Here is a 6420-nt window from a genome sequence, read left to right on the forward strand (position 1 = left end):
TTCAAAACATACAAACAAACAAACGAACAAAATCGTCTATCAAAGTACTTTCAAATTTACAAGTCGTGTTCAATACTGAACACATTTAATCTGTTTATAGATAATAAAGAAATATAACGAAGTTTATACCTAATGAAAAACATGAAATAGGACAAAAATATAGATAATGTTTTTATGGCTAATGATCTAATTATGTTTTAGTCAGTTTATGAATGGTGTTATCAAAAGGTTTTAAAAGTGCCATGTACTATATTTTTACTGTCAAAACTGGTTTTGCTGTTGTACGGGTTGTTGTGGCGGGTTGACAGTTGTGATTATCAAAATAGAATACTAAACACTAATTGCAATACGTAAACGAGGGTAGCAATTTTTGTCTCTTTATCCCAGGTAGGTTAGGCTAAAGTACCAAACTGGAAGAACCTCTCTAGCTTCATTTAAATTTTATATATGTAGTTTTTGTTTCAGCTCAGAGTTTCACTAGTTTCTAACTTTATATTAAAAGTTTAATTTCTTTTTTGTTTGTTTGTAATTAAGCACAAAGCTACACAATGCTCTGCCCACCACGGGTGTCGAAACCCGGATTCTAGCGTCGTAAGTCCGCAGACATACCGCTGTGCCACTGGGGGCATTTTTTTAAAGTAACTCACGCGGTGTATCAGCTGTAAGTTTATGGACTTACAACACTAACTTACGGGGTTCGATTCCCCGTGCAGGATACAGCAGATGGCCCAACGTGGTTTTGTGCTAAAACAAACAAAGTCTCTCAATAAAGCACCCAATTACTAATTCAATGGTATTTAAAATCAACTTTTGATGAGAACAAACTATCTGTGCAGAGCGAAACAAAATATCAATCTGCTAGTGAGTTTAGCTAATTAAATATATTTTTTTACGTATTTGTTTACAAAGGTTAGAATGCATTGTTTAATTAGCTGAATACCCAGTCTCTGTGTTGACGTTTCGAATCACACAATACCAACGCCATTTATTAAATAATGTGTAATAAATACCCATGATTCTACATCGAAGAAACCGGAAGAAAATTGGAAGCTAGATCCATTGAAGATAATAAAAATCCTCTCTCCCAAGTTCACAATCATTCCAACTTTAAGAACAAACCCCTAATAAAAACGTTATTATGTTAAACAAAGAACCAAACATTAACAAACGTCAAGCCAATAAGCCATTTTAATTGAACAAAGCAACCCTACTCTGAACCAGCACCCCAGAGTGCCAAAGTACAAAGCCATTAAGCAATCTCCGGTCATGCGATTTCTTTGTTTCGTACTGTATATTCATGTGTCTAGATAAACTACTTATTGAGAAGTTGTGCATTTATTATTGTTTTAAGCTTGTAATAAAGTTTTCTCGATTACACATCCAAGCCACCTCTAAACTTTATTTCTCTCAATTACACAGTTTGTTTTTTACACTAATTTCTTTTGATGTAATTACAAATGATTATTGAATTATTTGTAAAAAATGTTTCCTTTGATTATTTTTTTAAAAAAATGTACATGTTTCTTATTAACAACCGTTTCAAATTTCTCCGCACAATTCACTTTATATATTACGATTCATCAATAATCACTACCAAGAGCTTTTCGATAACATATTCCTGACAGTTTTCCATTTTTCCTTTAAAATTCAATAGAAATCTGTGCGTACAAATGATGATAGAAATGTCATTATATCAGAAATAAAAAAAGAGAACCAAAGAAAAAACTCTCTATGATGATAAACTTTGATTAATTGCATTGAATATGATATCAAAATTGCTAAGATATCCAAAAAGGAACAAAAGTAATGAACAGCTCTATAGGAAGTTGATGGCTCCGTTTTCTCTCACTAGTCTCGATAATGACACTTAAGGCTTATTGACTGACATGTTGCAATTACCTTATAGTGGAAAAAATGGACAATGAATTTGTTGTTGGCATTGCAACTCATTTATTGTGAAGAACGCAATCTCTGTTAAGCCTAATATTATCTATTTACTTGTGGAATTTTACCTTTATGAAGATAAATCGAGACGATATATGGAGTAGTTTATACATCTTAGGCTCCTTTTGAATCTGCAGTAGCCTGATTTATTTATGTATTTTTAGCAAGCATCTAAAAAAACGTCAACGTAATTACCTATTCATTGTGTTAAATTAATTATGGGTTGTTTGTTAGCTTCTATTTTTTTTCATTATTTTGCGGAAAGCTGCTCAAGAGTTATTCGTGTAAGCTGTCTCTAATTTTACTGATAGATTATAGGGATCAACAGCAACCACCACCAATTCTTGGGACTATTCTTGTCTGACAGAATACTAGGATTTGAATACCTCTTTTACAATGCACCCAAGGCCCTAAAAAGCGCGAAGCACATTTTTGCGAGAATGGTGCACGAATTTTAGGATTCGCAGTCCGAGTATGCTAGCCACAGGGCCACGCCCAGCTAGTGCAAGTATTGATGTCAGTGCTTTTATTTATAAGAACAAAGTATGAGAGTTTCACACGTGGTTTCCTCACCAAGTTTATCGTTAATTTCGTGATATTGGTTTAAACTTGATTTCCTCATAAAGTTAATCCTTAATTTCATGGTGTTAGTTTCACACTTAATTTTCCCATAAATTTAACCCTTATATTTCATTGTGGTGGTTTCACCTTTGGTTTCCTCACAAAGTTAATCCTTAATTTCATGTTGTTCATTTCACATTTGAATTCCCCCCAAAAGTTAATCCTTAATTTCGTGGTGTTGGTTTCACATTTGAATCCCCCCAAAGTTAATCCTTAATTTCGTGTTGTTCATTTCAAATTTGAATTCACCCCAAAGTTAATCCTTAATTTTGTGGTGTTAGTTTCACATTTGAATTCACCCCAAAGTTAATCCTTAATTTCGTGGTGTTGGTTTCACATTTGAATTCCCCCCAAAGTTAATCCTTAATTTCATGGTGTTAGTTTCACACTTAATTTTCCCATAAATTTAATCCATATATTTCATTTTGGTGGTTTTACCTTTGGTTTCCTCACAAAGTTAATCCTTAATTTCATGGTGTTGGTTTCACATTTGAATTCCCCCCAAAGTTAATCCTTAATTTCGTGGATTTCCTTAATTACAAAATTAACCTTTACTTTCACACTTGATTTTCTTACAAAGTTAATTTTTAATTTCGTGTTGTTAAATATTTAAAAGAACACTTCATCGATAACCATTATACACTTAATCATTTCTAACTAAGCAAAAACATATGTGTAGGTTAACCTATTGAAATCAGTTTAGCCGCTTTACTTGATATTTGTGTAATCATGATTTATTTTTGCTTCTCTTCCTATTCCCAAAATTGTTTAGATCCATTTAAACCTATCTTGCCCCCACTAACAGAGATACTGGGGAAATTACCCTTGGACCTACTTCCTCCATTGCCTTATGGTACGAATATTCAGTATTATCAGACTGCAATTTCCATTGCAACAAGTTTCTGCGAAGGATGGCGAAGTCAGTCTCAGACCACGCATTTTAACATACTTTCAATAGAAAGTTTCACTGTAAAACATCCACGATCAAATACACAAAAGTCTATTTGGAGCAAAATCGGGTATTTAAAATGCATGTTTTTAAATTATATTTCTGCTATTCTAGCTTTTACAGACATTGATTTCGAGATGTGGCTGGAAACTTGTGTCTTTCGCTTATTAGGCTTCCACAACCGTAAATCCTCGTATATTATCCTGCTAATGATACGAGAAGAAATGCCCAGCTCTATCACAGTATCTTTTCGTATCGATGAGTTTTCTTTCTTAACTATAGTTTCCACTTTATAGATAAGGGCGTTGGTGAGGATTGGTTTAGTCGGTCGTTTCTGAGACCATTGCTGTTCTATGCGCTCCGCTGTAGGAGCTTCTCCAGTTCATACAGGAACATATTAGTGCATTAACATATTCATATCGTTCCTACAAGGTGCCAACAACGCCCTCTAAGGCATCAACAATATTAAGTTATTGAGTTCGATCTTAAACAACGCATGTACGAAACATATGCTTGAGTTTCTGCGGAATTTCTTGGAGCTATAAAAACAAGAAATCGGAGCCATGACTTTTATCTTGTAGTGTAAGTGTGAACAGATACAGACATGGAATTTCAGTTCCGTCTACAGCTTGATAGTTTCGGTTTGGTTTGCACGTGCATAAATATATTGTTATATTTTGCAAGAAAATACAGCGATGACCCATTTTCATAAAATATTTGTGAGAAAGTACAGCAAAGGCACATTTGGAATAATTTTCTCATACTTCCCCCTACCTCCCCCTAGACAGCTTTCTAATACATTCGCTTCAATATATCCAATTAGAAAATAGAATATGTGTTAACAACTAATTATCGTTCTCATAAGCACAAATATTACATTCTACACGTAAGAATAGTAGCTCCTTCCATTTAATCAGTAAGTAGAGTGACCTATATTTTTCGTAACTCAAATATTTTTGGCGTTAGAGGCTATATATTATTTATCTGAAATACGTTTCTAAAACAACATTACCTTCTACCAAACTCAATATAAGTTCTATGTTCCATTTTAGAGATATATTCAGATCTCTATGGAGAATAAATCTTTCAAGAATTATTATGGTAACACCGGTCTTTCTATGTTAAAACATTTAAGTAATATATAATTGGTATATGCCTTCAAACACAATTCTAGAATGATACTATACGGGTCTCAGGAAAAGGGTCACGGAGAATGATTGCCTTTTCAGCCGTGGAAGCATTATAATGTGACGGTCAGTCCCATTTGCGCTGATGAAAGAGTAGTCCGAGAGTTGGATGTGGATGGTTTTGACAGACTAACTGCCTTCCCTCTAGTGTATCGCTTCTAAATTAGGGACGAATAGCGTAAATAACACTCAAGTAGCTTTACGCTTAATTAATCTAATAACAAACAAAAAACGGGTCTCAGGTATAGTATTGCTTTGTAGAAATATGTAGTTAAGTCATTTTCGAAGTTATTGTTAAATGTTAAAAGTTTCTTCAATCATTATTAAGAATTATAATTACAGAATCTTTTAGAAACAAATAGAGTTGCGCCCTCTAGTTTCATTTGACTGTTGGTTTTGAATTTCGCGCAAAGATACACGAGGGCTATCTAATTTAGCAGTGTAAAACTAGAGGGAAGGCAGCTAGTCATCACCACCCACCGCCAACTCTTGGGCTACTTTTTGACCAACGAATAGTGGGATTGACCGTCACATTATAACGCCCGCACGACTGAATGGGTGAGCATGTTTGGTGTGACGGGGATTCGAACCCGCGACTCTCAGATTGCTAGTCAAGTGCCCTAACCACCTGGCCATGCCGGGCCAATTTCAGTTGATTGTGTATAAAAAATTCAACCGTTGTTTTTTTACAGTGTGTTTTTTATGTGTGAATTTATATGGGAATTAATTTTCCTTAGGATTGTTTAGAGGATTGCAGTAGGACTGTCATTAGACCTTTCATTAGATTCTTTGGGACTGTTTAGTTTTCTACAAATCTAAGATAAAAGTAGTTGTAATGTTGTTTCAAAAGCTTTTAAAGGCATTACTATGAAGGGCTTGGGTTTGGATTTCATTATGTAAACGTTTAAAATAAAGCTAGTTTTTAAGAATTACTTTAAATTGTAAAGTTTTCTGTTAATAATTACCAGTTAATTATAATATCATACATAGGACTAACATGGCGTTTTCAAGTATCTATAGATCATTATATAGGCTTCGTATCTTGTTTAGTAACAATTAATTTATTCTAAATTATTAGAATTTTATGAACAACTATACAGTAGATCAGAAAATGTCATTTATTTATTTTTTTTTACCTTTAGTTACATCAGCGAATGTTTTCAAATATCCGTTTATTTTATCCTCTTCCACTGCAGAGGACCCGGCATAGCTAGGTGGTTAGGGCACTCGACTCGCAATCTGCGGTCGCGGGTTCGAATCCCCGTCCCACCAAACATGCTCGTTCCTTTCAGCCGTGGGAGCGTTATAATGTGACGGTCAATTCCACTATTCGTTGGTCAAAGGGTAACCCAAGAGTTGGCGGTGGGTGGGGATGACTAGCTGCCTTCCCTCTAGTCTTACACTGCTAAATTAGGGACGGCTAGCGCAGATAGCCCTCGTATAGCTTTGCGCGAAATTCAAAATAAACAAACAAACCACTGCAGAGGCCCTCCAGTGGCACATCGGTATGTCTACGGACTTACAACGCTAAAAACCAGGTTTAGATTACCGTGGTGAGCAGAGCATAGATAGCCCATAGCGTAGTTTTTGTGCTTAACGTCAAATAACAAATCCACTGCAGATAAAGAGGTTACATTGGTTGATATTTTAAGGAAATTAACTAATTTCTTCCAAATTTAATGCCAGGATCTTCGGTTGTTTGGTGCTTCCATATGAGTC

General features: G+C 34.8%; 1 protein-coding gene across 1 annotated transcript in view; it reads left to right on the forward strand.

Annotated features, from left to right (window-relative positions):
- LOC106469110 (nephrin-like) overlaps positions 1–6420 on the forward strand; it is a 71424-nt gene that overhangs the window by 8235 nt on the left and 56769 nt on the right. Inside the window, exon 2 of the mRNA XM_022397535.1 lies at positions 5629–5642. The gene's annotated coding sequence lies outside the window, so the exon portion shown is untranslated. The remainder of the gene's footprint in view (positions 1–5628; positions 5643–6420) is intronic.

This window comes from Limulus polyphemus, unplaced genomic scaffold (genome assembly GCF_000517525.1).
Source record: "Limulus polyphemus unplaced genomic scaffold, Limulus_polyphemus-2.1.2 Scaffold3310, whole genome shotgun sequence".
NCBI lineage: Eukaryota > Metazoa > Arthropoda > Merostomata > Xiphosura > Limulidae > Limulus > Limulus polyphemus.